This window comes from Emys orbicularis, chromosome 5 (assembly GCF_028017835.1).
Source record: "Emys orbicularis isolate rEmyOrb1 chromosome 5, rEmyOrb1.hap1, whole genome shotgun sequence".
In the NCBI taxonomy this organism is placed as follows: Eukaryota; Metazoa; Chordata; order Testudines; family Emydidae; genus Emys; species Emys orbicularis.
The window spans coordinates 90,752,699-90,767,297 of record NC_088687.1 but is presented as its reverse complement, the minus strand read 5'-3'; the positions used below and the strand labels follow the sequence as shown (position 1 = coordinate 90,767,297).

At 43.9% G+C, this 14,599-nt stretch overlaps 1 protein-coding gene across 3 annotated transcripts in view; it reads right to left on the bottom strand.

Moving 5' to 3' along the window:
• The window catches only part of SGCZ (sarcoglycan zeta), a 410,351-nt gene that overhangs the window by 78,002 nt on the left and 317,750 nt on the right, over positions 1-14,599 (bottom strand). The gene's annotated exons all lie outside the window — the stretch shown is intronic.

Below are 14,599 nucleotides of genomic sequence, written 5' to 3'. Positions count from 1 at the left end.
ATACATTTTCTAGGTTTGTCACACTTTTCTGCACAACTAACAACATGTTGTTAATAAAAATTCTAATTATTAATTAATTAACAATAAAGGGGGAAGAAAAGCATCTTTTCACTTTGGATTGGGATTCAGGGAAGGTGGAAGATAGGGAAAGGGCCCACACAATTATACATCCCGGATACCCATTGAGGTCAAGGACCTGAGTTCTGCAGGAGGACTGCAAAGGGTATGTAACAGTGATATGGAAGGATTTTGAGCTGCTCTATCTTGTTTGCAAGCATAGCACTGGAAAACATTGCTCTGCCACCATTAACTGAAAAGAGGGGAAAACTGAAATAAAATTAATTAAATTGGTAAGAAATGGGGTGGCAGCATTAGACCATAACATCAAGATTCATAAGTTTGCAAATAAGTATTCTGACAAAGTTGCTCCTCTGCTTTGGTGGGTCCTGCGCTTATTGGTGGATTTGCTCACCTTAGAGATTCACAGCAACCCTCAGTTTGGCCACTTTTGCTAGTGGCTCAAACCTGCCGTTCACTCAGCTAACCTCATCACTGGCCAGCATGGGGAAAAGGAGGAGAACAATCCCTACAGTCTCTGCTGGCCCACCTAGTGGGTTGGGGGATAGGCCAGGGACCTTCCCTTCTGGTGGGGCCCACAGTCCTGGTCACCTTCTCTTGTCTCAAATAGAGAGTTGAGGGGGATGGGGGGAACCCGGGCCCACGCTCTACTCTGGGTTCCAGCCCAGGGTCCTGTGGATTGCAACTGTCTATAGTGTTTCTTGTAACAGCTGCGTGACAGCTACAACTCCCTGGACTACTTCCCCATGGCCTCCTCCCAACTCCTTCTTTATCCTCACCATAGGACCTTCCTCCTGATGTCAGGTAACGCTTGTACTTCGCAGACCTCCAGCAGTACACCTACTCACTCTCAGCTTCTTACATCTCTTGCTCCCAGCTCCTCCCACGCGCCACACTAACTGAAGTGAGGTCCTTTTTAAAACCAGGTGCCCTGATTAGCCTGCCTGTCCTAATTGATTCTGGTAGCTTCTTAATTGGCTCCAGGTGTCCTAATTAGCCTGCCTTAATTGGTTCCAGCAACCTCCAGATTGTTCTGGAACAGCCCATTATCTTATTCAGGGAAAAGAGACCTGCTTAATCTGGGGCTAATATATCTATTTTCTATCACTATCCTGTAGCCATCTGGCCTGACCCTGTCACATATCCTCCCCCCCGCTCAACACCATGGCGTTGGGCAACTTGAGACGTCAGGCAGTGTACCCGTGACAAGCCATCTGCGTTGCCATGGTGGCTTCTGGCCTGGTGTTGTATGGTGAATTAGAAAGGTTGTAGGGACAGGAACCATCTGGTCACCCTTGCGTTCTTCTCTTTATTTCTCTGGGGTCCAGACATGGTGAAGTGGACAGACGCTGCAGAGAAAGCATTCACGGATCTACGGACCGCCCTCTGCAGTAACCCTGTGCTCATAGCCCCGAACTTTAACACAGAGTTTATTCTACAATCAGATGCATCTGATAGCTCCTAATCCTGCTTCAGATGCATCTGTTTGTAGAATAAACTCTGTGTTAAAGTCCGGGGCTATGAGCACAGGGTTACTGCAGAGGGCGATCCGTAGATCCGTGAATGCTTTCTCTGCAGCGTCTGTCCACTTCACCATGTCTGGACCCCAGGCTTTTATCAGGTCTGTCAGGGGACTTGCTCTGGTGGCGAAATGGGGAATAAATCGCCAGTAGTACCCCACCACACCCAGGAATGCCCGGACTTGTTTTTTCCAATTTGGCCGGGGCCAATTTTGGATGGCCTCCAGTTTGTTCAGTTGGGACTTGACCATGCCCCTTCCTACAATGTAGCCAAGGTATTTAGCCTCAGCTAGCCCTAGAACACACTTGGCAGGGTTGGCTGTGAGGCCAGCCCATCTTAGCGTGTCCAGAACCGCTTCCACCTTTTCTAAGTGGGTCTCCCATTCGGGGGTATGAATAATCACGTTGTCCAGGTATGCAGCTGCATAACTGGTATGGGGCCACAGGAGCTTGTCCATAAGATGCTGGAAGGTGGCAGGTGCCCCGTGCAGTCCAAAAGGAAGAAAAGTATATTGAAACAGACCCTCTGGTGTAGAGAATGCTGTCTTTTCTTTCGCCTCTTTGGCAAGGGGAATCTGCCAGTATCCTTTTGTTAAATCAAGGGTGGTCAAACAAACAAATTGGGTGGGGGGTTTTTTTGTGTGTAACTAAGGTTTTTGCCCAGGAGAACATCCTCTGTGTTTTGAATCTGTTTGTGAGAGTAGCTTACACGCTAATCTCACAGAGGTATTCCTTTCACCCCTCTTCCTTAATTAAAAGTCTTCTTTTTAAGAACCTGATTGATTTTTCCTTGTTTTAAAATCCAAGGGGTTTGGATCGGTGTTCACCAGGAAATTGGTGGAGAAGTCTCTCAAGGCTACCCAGGGAAGGGTTATAGTACTTGGGAGGGAGATATTTTGGGGGGGGAAGACAGAGTTCCCAAATGACTCAAACGGTTGTTTAAACGATTTGGTGGTGGCAGCATACTGATCTAAGCTGGTAATTAAGTTTAGGGGTTCTCATGTAGGTCCCCACATCTGTACCCTAAAGTTCAGAGTGGGGGTGAAACCTATGACATGGGGTATGCATCGAATTTGGATATCTTGTTCAGCTGGCAAAAGTCATTACAAAACCCGGTGGTGCCATCAGGTTTGGGTACCAACACAATCGGGCTCGACCATTGCATGTGGGACTCTTTGATGACTCCCAGCTCCAACATTCTTTTTACCTCTGCCTTGATCTCCTCCCTTTTTGCCGCTGGTACTCGGTAGAGCCTTAAAGTTACCTTTACCCCAGGGTCTGTGATAATGTGGTGATATGCTTCGGTGGTCCGGCCTGGTTTGGTTGAAAACACGTCCTGGTATCGGTTGATCATCTCAGTTACCTCCTCCTTCTGGTTCGATGTCAGATCAGTGGATATCCTGATCTTCTCCTGCAGGTTATTTCCCTTGGATAGGGGTCTCTTGGACCACTACACATGCCTCTCGCTGGTGCCAAGGCTTTAAGAGTGATAAATCTGTTCTTGTTTCCAGCATCCTGGCTGCTGCACCTTGTAGGTTACTTCCCCCACAGGTTCAAACACCTCATAGGGCCCCTGCCATTGGACCAAAAGCTTGCTTTCTGCCGTGGGTACCAACACCATCACCCGATCCTCTGGTTGGAATTGTTGGACTTTTGCCTGGCGATTGTAATGGATTCGCTGGTCCTCCTGCGCCTTTTTCAAATGTTCCCATACAATAGGGGTGACCCGGGTAATCCAGTCTTGCATCTGCAATACATGTTCAATTATACTTCTCCCTTCATTGGGTTCCTCTTCCCAGATCTCTTTGGCAATATCTAATATGCCACAGGGGTGGTGCCCATATAATAGTTCAAAGGGGGAAAACCCAGTTGAGGCCTGAGGTACCTCCCGGATGATGAACATAAGGTAAGGTAATAGGGTGTCCCGTCCCGTCCCGACTTACCACCTTCCTTATCATAGCCTTGAGGGTTCAGTTAAACTTTTCTACCAGTCCATCAGTCTGCGGATGATAGACTGAAGTTCTCAGGGTATGTATATGGAGCAGGGTACAGAGGTCCTTCATTAGCTTCGACATAAATGGGGTTCCTTGGTCTGTTAATATCTCCTTTGGTAGCCTCCTCAGGCAAAGATCCCCACCAGCTCTTTGGCTATCGTTTTAGAGGCCGTGTTCCACAGGGGGATAGCTTCTGGGTAGTGAGTAGCATAATCCAGAATGAGTAGTATATATTGGTGGCCCCGAGCCGTCTTCTCCAGGGGTCCCACTAGGTCCATGGTTATTCGCTGGAAGGGGACCTCTATGATGGGAAGGGGTACTAAAGGTGTCCTCAAATGAGGACGGGGACTGTACAGCTGACACTCTGGGTAGGAGGCACAGTACCTCCGCACTTCATGTACTCTGGGCCTGAAGAACCATCGTAGGACCTGTGCCAGGGTCTTTTCTACCCCCCAAATGCCCCCCCAAAAGATGACTATGGGCAAGGCTTAATACAGTGTTCTGGTGTTTTTGAGGTACTAGAAGCTGCTGTGCCTTCTGCCCCTGTACTGGTGCAACCCGGTACAAGAGATTCTTTTTCATTATGAAATAGGGTCCTGGTCCCTAGGTTTTCCCTTCGACAGGGACCCCATCTATTTCTGTCACCTCCTTCCTAATGTTGTCATACCTTGGGTCTTCAGCTTGGTCCCATCCAACATTTTCTCTCCCAGGGCTAATCTGCCCGAGCTCTAGGGGGCCAGTCTCTGTTGCATCTCCTGGTTCAGAGACATTAGGGTGGGGATCAGGCTTGGGCGCTTCCTCCTCCTGGGCAGCCTCCTTTCCAGCTACCCTGGTCTGCCTGCCCACAAGGGCAACCCTCTGTCCCTGGGACAGGATCCGGGTCCCCAAGGCCTTAGCTGCCCTTCTTTCCCTTTTCGTCTTTCTACCCTGCCTGGGAGTAGAGAACAAATCTGGGGATATTTCAGAGAAGATTGGGGGTTGACAGTTTACTGTGGATGCCTCACTAACTTCAAGGTTTCCCCCCTTCTCCAATCCCCCTACTGGGAGTAAGTCTCCAAATCCTGGGAAGTCCCTCCCTATGAGTACCGGGTATGGGAGTTTAGGGACTACACCTGCTGCTACCTCAGTGGTGTTCCCCTGGATTTCAATTTTTACTGGGATGGTGGGGTAGTAACTAATTGTCCCATGGACGCATGTCACCCCTGTGTGCTTTGCCTGTAGCATCTGATTACGCTTCACAAGCTTCCCTGAAATAAGCACGATCGCACTCCCCGAATCAACCAGTGCCATGGTCTCTGCCCCATTTAGTTTTACTGGTCTGGTGTACATATGCGGGGTTAGTGCGACCCCCACCAGGTGGATTAGGGAGCATGGGTCTGCCCAGTTCCCCAGGTTACACTGCATAGGCTCCTTGGCATTGGGACACTGTGCAGCTAAGTGTACCCACTCCCCGCAGGCATAACATCTGTATGGGGCCCTAGGCATTCCCTGGTCTCTTGTTTTGGGCAATCTTATGACACTATCCTCTTCCCCCTCAGTGCTCCAATTCTTTGTGGCCTCCAGTGGGCCTTCAGCCCCTCTCTTTTTCCACCTGGGCCCTCCTGGTGGCCCAGTTGCCCGAGGTCTGGGGCTTGGTGCTGCTAGTTTAACCTAGGGTGCCTCTTCCTTAACTGGTTGGGTCAGCTTCCTTGCCGTCCTTCGCCTCTCTACAAGTGTGACAACCTTGACATAGGTGGAGGGTTCGTTCTGGCTTACCCAGGTGCTAAGGTCTGGTGGTAGTCCTCTCATGTACCGGTCGATGACCAGAACCTCTAGTATCTCCTTCGGACTCTGGGACTTGGTTTGTAACCACTTTAGTGTGAGATGAATAAGGTCATATAATTGGGACAGCAGGGTTTTGTTTTCCTGGTACCTCCACTCATGATACTGCTGGGCCCGCACTGCGGTTGTTACCCCAGATCTGGCCAGGATCTCTGCTTTCAGCTGGGGGTAGTCTGCCGCAGCCTCTTCAGACATATCATAGTAGGCCTTCTGGGCCTCCCCACACAGGAATGGAGTGAGGATGCCAGACCACTGATCTCGAGGCCAAGCCTCCCATAGGGCTGTCCTCTTAAAGGCCAGGAGATATGCCTCTACATCATCTTCCTGCATCATTTTCTGCAGCCAATTGCTGGCCCGTATGATCTGCGTCCCATCATGGCCACGGTTCAGCTCTGTAAGGGTCTTTATCTGGTTTACCAGTTCCCGCAACATAGCACGGCCTTGAGCAGCCTGGTCCATCAGCAGGCGATTAGTTTCTTGCTGCAACCACACTGCCTCCCGTTGGGCGGCTGCCTGGAAATGGGTAGCCTCGTGCTGGGCAGCTGTGGCTTGTATGAGTGCCCGCACTACGTCATCCATTGTGGTGGATCCCCCCCCTTTTTTTTTTTAAATATCACCCTCCTTCTTCCACCGCGCTGTGCACACCAAATCCCCCTTCTGACACCAGTTGTAACAAAGTTCCTCCTCTGCCTTGGTGGGTCCTGCGCTTATTGGCGGATTTGCCCACCTTAGAGATTCACAGCAACCCTCAGTTTGGCCACTTTTGCTAGTGGCTCAAACCTGCCGTTCACTCAGCTAACCTCATCACTGGCCAGCATGGGGAAAAGGAGGAGAACAATCCCCGCAGTCTCTGCTGACCCACCCAGTAGGTCGGGGGATAGGCCAGGGATCTTCCCCTCTGGTGGGGCCCACAGTCCTGGTCACCTCCTCTTGTCTCAAATAGGGAGTTGACGGGGATGGGGGGAACCCAGGCCCAAGCTCTACTCCGGGTTCCAGCCCAGGGTCCTGTGGATTGCAACTGTCTATAGTGTCTGTTGTAACAGCTGCGTGACAGCTACAACTCCCTGGACTACTTCCCCATGGCCTCCTCCCAACTCCTCCTTTATCCTCACCACAGGAACTTCCTCCTGATGTCTGGTAACACTTGTACTTCGCAGTCCTCCAGCAGTACGCCTACTCACTCTCAGCTTCTTGCATCTCTTGCTCCCAGCTCCTCCCACGCGCACACTAACTGAAGTGAGGTCCTTTTTAAAACCAGGTGTCCTAATTAGCCTGCCTTAATTGGTTCCAGCAACTTCCTGATTGTTCTGGAACAGCCCATTATCTTACTCAGGGAAAAGAGACCTGCTTAATCTGGGGCTAATATATCTACCTTCGATCACGCTCCTGTAGCCATCTGGCCTGACCCTGTCACACTATTTATTAAAGAAATAAGGTAATTGTTTATAGTTTAAAAGTTTGATAATTGTAAGTGTGCACACAATGTTGGCGCACAGCCAAGGACAGTGACTCGGCATTTCCAAGCAGTTCAGCCTATGACTAAGAGGTTTGTAGGCAGGGTGTGGACTGAGGTCAGGTAAAGGTGACTCCAAAACTGTAGGGAGGGATCATACAGGCATACTCAGTCCAAAACTAGGTGACGGTCACCATACCATAATAGTAACATCCCATAATACTTAAAACTTGTTGTGTAACAGCTTTGATTGACAGCAAGCTTTAGCAGTTGTCACTGAGCTATAAGTATGGACCAACCAAAGAAGGTCTAAAGGTGATTGGAGGATTGGTATGCTAATGATAGATGAAAAATAACCAATCAGAGCAAACCAAAAACTGTATATAAGGCAGAGAGCAGGCAGACAAAAGTCAATCAGGTAGGAGCAGGAGAAGATCAGAGAAACCTACAAAAACAAAGACCAGCAAGGAAGAAGACCTGAAGAAAGAAGCAATTGCAGAGTGACAACAGCAGCAGGCTGCTGGGACAGAGCAGAAAAGGATCCTGAGACAAAGCAGAAGGATCCTTAAGAGAGAGGGAAAGAATGCTACGGAGAATAAGCATGTCAGCCATAGTATAGGATATAGAATAGAAATAAGGTTAATAAATGTATATGCTTGGGCTAATAAAGACGTGTGTTTGTGTTATGAATGTTACCTTGTTCTATATGCATAAAGTTTAGTTTATTAAGATTGCTGTTAGTGTCCTACATATGACTGATCACCATGTGCAGAACATAGTCACTTAAGCCATTCCAGCTGTATGACAGTATGGTCTTAGGTATAAGACCATATATATAACTTTAACTTATATACCTGCGCTAAGGGATTTATGTTTGTGTTTTAATATGGGTTTAGATTAATTGTTTTAGGAAAGGCTGGTTACACTAAATAAAGAAAATACGTTGTTTTGGAAAAGTACTGCCTGGGCTGTATCCGTTTCCTCCCAGGTGTGAACAGATCTAGTCTGTTTGGAGGAGTTTCTGGAAGGGCATAGGGAGATCCTTGGTAAACCCTGGCAATTCTACTAGGACAGATCCCCTCCTTTCACCTTGCAGGAACAGATTGATAGCTCAACATCTCGAGAACCTGGATGTATGCAATAGGAGGGCTGCCCTGGGACCCCTGAATCTGTTCTTGGGGTAACAACTGGGTACATGGAGTCAGCTGGGAGCTCTACTGTTCAGCCCTACTTCCCAGCCCCTTGGCAATATCCACACTCCCCTCTTCCTCTGCAGCCTCCCTGGGATGTGTTAAGGCTGGCAACAGGAGTCCCAGGGCTAGGAAAGACAGCAGTCCTCCACAAAGGTTCGATGTTCTGTCACACACTGTAGTGAAATATAAGTTATGACTGAGAAATCAGAGGCTGAATGATTTATTATGAATTCTTTTTTTTTTAAATCCCATGTTGTACTTTTCATAATGTGAGGACCTGTGTGAAATTTTGAAGGAGTAACTTCAAGACTGTTATGTTTTAGGGGCCCCCAGAAAGGTGGCAAGTCTCTGTAGAAAATTTGAAAAGGAGTGATTTTGGTTGGCTGATGTTCTACAATTTAAAATAAAAAAGGAAGATGTGAAGTTTTAAGTTTGTCACAAGAATGCAAGCTTTCAGAACATGCACAGTCTTTTTCTCCCTTTGTGTGATAAAGTAGGAAAGAACGAACACAATTTAAAGACAAACAGAAAATGGTGGTGGAATGAGAGAGAAATAGAAGTTGTATAAATTATATCAGCAAACCCTATATCATCAAGATTTTTAAATTAAACTTTGGCACCTCCGCAATGCGGGTGTGAATTATTTTCATTATTTAGTGAGATTCTCATAAGGTAAAGTGTCAATGGCTATGGTGACTCCATTATTTTTAGTGGCAAAATAACTGGAACTCCTATGCTCACCTTTTAATATAATATTTATAAAATTTCAAGGTTAGCTATGAAGCTCCTTAATGGGGAAATCTATAACTCTATTTTTTTCTGGAAACAAAAATACAGCTTCTGCCTCCAGGTCTTGCTAGTCCTGAAAGTATGTATATTCATTTTCTCAATGGCTGGTTTCACCAGTGTGCTGCTGCCACACTTTTCTTGCACAAAATAAGATTCCTTGCATTCTAGATAGACAAATAAAAGTGTCACAAGTGTTGTAGCTTCTACTTCACGCTTCATATTTCAAGATCTCTAAAGACAGAAATTGGCTAGGTTGCATTGTAAGCTGTGTTGCACCAATGTTTCCTGAGTATCCAAAGGGAGAAGAAGAAACAGAGTTTGGTTCTGGGGCTTTCTGCAACTCATCAGAGGTGTAGCCCTCAGAAGAATCTTGACAAAAGTTGCTGACTATGTAGTGGGTTCATTCATAAAGTGGAGATTCCTGAGAGAGACCTCTAGGCCACAGTTAAGTAGGAAAACAAAATCTGGTTTACACTGTAATATCAATCCTGAATTACTGTAACTTGAAAACGTCAGATTTTCCATCCAGAAATATTGTTCTGTTTCTGTTCACTGTTTGTTTATTCATGCTTTTCAAAGTCCTGCTTTCCCCTCATCTTCTTCCCTACATACCACCCCAAGGCACTGTGGTTATGAAAATGCTGTCTTGAGAAAAATACTTTTTTTCTTCCAATTTCTATCTGATGCTTGGCACTGTGACACCTTGCCAGGTTTCATCAGTCATATCATGTCATATAGTGTAATGTAAATTGACTGATGCAACCCACAGAGACTTATCACGTCACCAGGTTTTTCTGAAAAAATTAAAAGTAGAACACAATCCTTGGTCAGAACTCAAAGACCTGTGATATGAAGAAAGTGTATTTTTTTTTCTTTTGGCAAGATTTTAGTACTTTCCGTGAGTCTACATGAAGACTCATACAGTTGGTACAAACTATTTAGTTCTTCTCTAATTGACATTCCTGGATCAATAGTCTCAGTTTTGGTCTGCAGTGAGTAATGAAGCTTATCCGACTTGCTACCGCTTTGAGGTTTGGCTGCAGCATAGCACATGCTCCATTTTCTTTTCAGGGAATCTAGAAGTTTGGAAATCAGGGATTTTTGTGTAACCCATTTAGAGAAGGTAATTAAATTGATATTTTAAAATCCCAATATAGAGGATATTTTTGTTTTCTTATAAGCTGATTAAAGAGTTAACATAAAAGGGTACCCAGAGTTTTTACAGCAAAAGCTTTTGGATTCTAGTCAGTGTTTAATCCTAGTTACATTATAGGACCCTAAATTTCTGGGCCATTAACATCAGTTTAATGAGGCTAGTCAGGAAGTAACTGTAAAAGAGTGATCTTCAAAACATAAGAATAGCCATATTGGGTCAGACCAATGGTCCATCTATCCCAATATCCGGCCTCCTGACAGTGGCTGGTGCCAGATGCTTCATAGGGAATGAACAGAACAGGCAATTGTTGAATGATCCATCCCCTGTCATCCAGTCCCAACCAGCTCCTTACAGTCAGAAGCTTACGGACACCCAGAGCACGGGGTTGCATCTCTGATCATTTTGGCTAATGTTCAATGATGGACCTATCACCCATGAACTTACCTAATTCTTTTTGAAACATAGTTATACTTTTGGCCTTCATAACATTTCCTGACAATGAGTTTCACAGGTTGACTGAATTGTGTGAAGAAGTAATTCCTTTGGTTTGTTTTAAACATGCTGATTATCGTCATCATCAGCTGACCCCTAGTTCTTGTGTTATATGAAGGGATAAAGCTTTCCTATTCATTTTCTCCACACCATTCATGATTTGATACCCCCTTTTAATCATCTCTTTTCTTAATTGAACAATCCCAGTCATTTTAATCTCACCTCATATGTTAGCTGCTCCATACCCCTAATCATTTTTGTTGCCCTTATCTGTATCTTTTCCAATTCTAATATGCCTGTATTGAGATGGGGAGACCAGAACTGCACACACTATTCAAGGTGTGGGTATATCATGGATTAAAGTGACATTATGATATTTTCTATCTTATGATGTATCCCTTTCCTAATGGTTCCTAACATTCGGTTAGCTTTTTTGACTGCCATTGCACATGGAATGGATGTTTTCAGAGAAACTCCAAAATCTTGTTCTTGAATGATAACAGCTAATTTAGGCCTCATCATTTTATATATATATAGGCTTCGCTTCCTTTTATCTGATTTCCATGCACACATTTTGCTTTTTGTGAAATGTTTACAAAATGGCTTTTTTTTTTTAAACTAAAAAAAGTGAAAATACAAACTGCTGCATGTTCTGGTGCAAACTATTTTTTTAAATTGAAAATGGGCCCAATTTCTCTTAAAAACTCATGTATTAACATCTGAAAATGGGAAGATTCTGTGTACAGTGTGGTACCCTTAATGATTTTTTTCTAACAGGAATAGGTGAGTTTTTAAGTTTGCAAATAAATGCAATCACCTATCTATACATACACAATTTTTAACCAGTTTTGCACTTCAATGTATATTTCGCACAGCTCTGTCCTTACATTGAGAAAGGTAGGGCACAGGAGGCAATGGGAACTAGAGATAATATATTTAGTAAATAGCAGCACTTTAAGGTCTGGAGTTTGGTGCTACACCCAGCCAAGATATACCAGCCAAAGAAAGCAAAAAGCCCAAGAATACTCATCTTTAATGAAAAAAACATAAGCAGAAAATTTCGGTCGTCAGTAAATAACTTGGATGCTAAAAGACACCATAGCAACAGCAAGGACTCTCCTGCATTAGAAAATGCTCTACTAACACTTTCCATCAATGACTAGTACTGTACAATTACCATTCATCTCCACAGCTTGGAGAATAATTGATTTTTCATTTCACTGACAGCTCTGAGAAAAAAAATAATCAGTTCAGACCAAACCAAATCCAAAAATTCAGTGAATCAAAAAACATTTGTTTTGGGCCAAAAAATGCATGTTGTTCAACCTGAAATGTTTTGTTTCCAAGCATTTTTAAAGGGCTAGGTGAGACTTGGATTCAAATCGCTGCTCCAAAGAGGGAGGGTAGGCCTCCTTCCTTCAGGGTGAATGCCTTAACCAGCAGGCTATATATTATTCTTGGGTTGAGTTCTCAAGTTCTGCCGCAGAAGTTCTTCCACTTTATATAAAATAGCTGAATTGTCCGGGGGGACGGGCTGAGCAGACGGATGGACGGACAGACAGACACTCCATCATATGGTGGCTAGGGCACTCACCTAAGAGGTGAGAAGTCCAGGTTCAAGTCCCTGCTCCAAAGAATATGTAATCATTTACATAAGCTGAGTTGCTTTCGGTCTCTTCTGTTGAAAGTATAGAGCCCGGAATAGCCTATAATCTGTTGTTTAGGGCACTCACCTGGAAGTAGGGAGATGTTGGTTCAAATCCCAGGGTTTCCCACATCCTAGGTGAATGTTTTAACCTAGTTATAAGGTGGGCACCTCCTCTCCAGCCATTTTGTGAATCTAGCCCTTTTTTTTCCGTGGCCCAAAATGTTCAGCAAATTTGTGTCAAAATCACAAATAGTTTCAGGTTGACTAAACTGCATTTATTTAGCAAATAAACTATGCTTTCGAAAAATTTCACCCTGCTCTAGCAATCTCTAATATATCCAAACTTCCACAAATCAAAAAGATTGTTCCAAAAATAAAAACAAACAGGCCAAATTTACCCAGGTTGTCTCCAGCATTTGCACACCCCTATATTGCTTTATAAATTCATTCACTATGATCATTTAGTGAATCTGCACCTGTGTTCCAGAGAAGATCCACCTGCATACCTAGGGACAGCTTTTCAAATGTACTTAGCACTCAGCAGCTCCTACTGAAAACAATTGGAGCTGATGAGTATGTTTATCAATCTGGCCCTTAGTTCATAAAGCAGTGAAACTTGAGAACTTTTCTATTGCGTAAAGTACCAGTAGATAGGTATATGCAGTATTCTCTTGGGCCCTCACCCTGCAGACTCTTACACGCATGCTCAGCTTTACTCACGTGAGTAGTTCCCATTAAACTCAGTGGGACTGTTCACATGAGTAAAGCTAAGCCTGTGCATAAGTGACTGCAGGACCAGGGCTTAGTTTGCACTTACCAGCCACTGTATATACAAATAAAAGTTAGGCCATAGCTACTTCAATTCATTCTAATATCATGAGATCCTGTGGTAGAGGACCATATATATACAGTAATCCCTGAAACTCAGCTAAAGGTGTCAAAGCAGCATTAACTCAAATTTTCCTGGCCTTTGTGGGTAAGGTAAAATCTTCAGTATTTTTTTTTTTAAAACCTATACTTGTTTTTTTGCTTAATATTAGATATATACACTTTGGTTTCTTTCATGAATTAAGAAAAAAATCCTTTTCTTTGTCACAACAAACAATTTTATTGGCCTGATTTTCCCTACTGGTCTTATTGAAGTCAATGGGAGCTGCTTAGACTCAGCCACTTTGAAAATGTAGCCATATAAACTGAAGTTAAGGTTAACTTACAATAAATTGCTTTTCAAAGTCTTTCAAAAGATATATCACATCTACAGCACATAATTAGTTTCCCTAATGGTGACAACTGTAGCACTTTCTATGTCCTTTGTCAGACGTGTTTTCTTTTGTTCACTTTTAATAGCTGCTTTGAAAGTTTGTGTCAATTGTGTAAGATTGAATGTCTGAATATTTAACAATCTGACTTGGATATTGGATCCCAGTGGGGCTCCAGGATGATTCTGCCTTTTTCTTCTAATGTTCTTTCGATGTCTCCTCTATTGTGATAAAAGTCTCCTAAAACTTCTGTCTGTGAAGAGCTCCTCTGAAGCAATAAAGAACCCCTCCCCCATCCTTGTAAACAGATGGAATTAATGCTACTTCACTGGACGGCATTTCTAAATTGTCTACTGTGAAAAGCCTTTGATTATGAAGTATCAGCATGAGAAGAAAAGTGTGGGCTGTGAAAAATAAGTAGAGATCAGGTAGGAATGGAAGAACAGGAGTGAATAAAAAAATAATTCTTTACCTATTTATCAATATTGTTGTAAACAGACATCTTTGTTGATACTTAAAAAGAAAGTTTGGTTAACTTCCCCCCCTCCCCCTCCCAGGCTGTGCCTCTGGATTTCCTGGATCCAGTCTAGACTGGAAGTAGAAGTAGTAGAATAGTATGAGAAAACCATTTTGATATATCTGGCCTGACTGTAAAGAAGTAGTAGTTTCTAAAATCTCACAAAAAGCCTATTGTTGCAAGGGATTTACAGCTTAACTTTACAGACAAAAGAGGTTCAGATAGCTCCACTTAAATATGGGCTCAAAACAGAACCATCCCATTGAATTTTAGAGAAGTGGAATCGTAATCTGAACTTTGTAATTCAAGCTTCTCTTAAATGTGGACTGATCTGGTACTCATGTCCAAACATACTTGAATTGTGGGGAAGTTCAGATTTGTATCTGACTCTGGATTAGAACCTCATAATTCAGACCCAGCTCTAGTTCAGATAAGGCTTTTGTAAGTATTGAAAATTTAGATGCTTATCTAAACTAAACCTAGCTTATTTGAGCCTTTTAAGGCTCACCCAGCACTACAATCAAGTATATAATAATGCATTGATGCACCTTCTAGGTATTGATGTTCAGGAAATGCATAAAGATGCTTTAGTGGTAATCTATTTTACACTGATAGTACACGTCTTACAGATTTGCCCAAAACTGGGTAATTTGCCTCCCAAGTGAGAATTCTTTCTAAT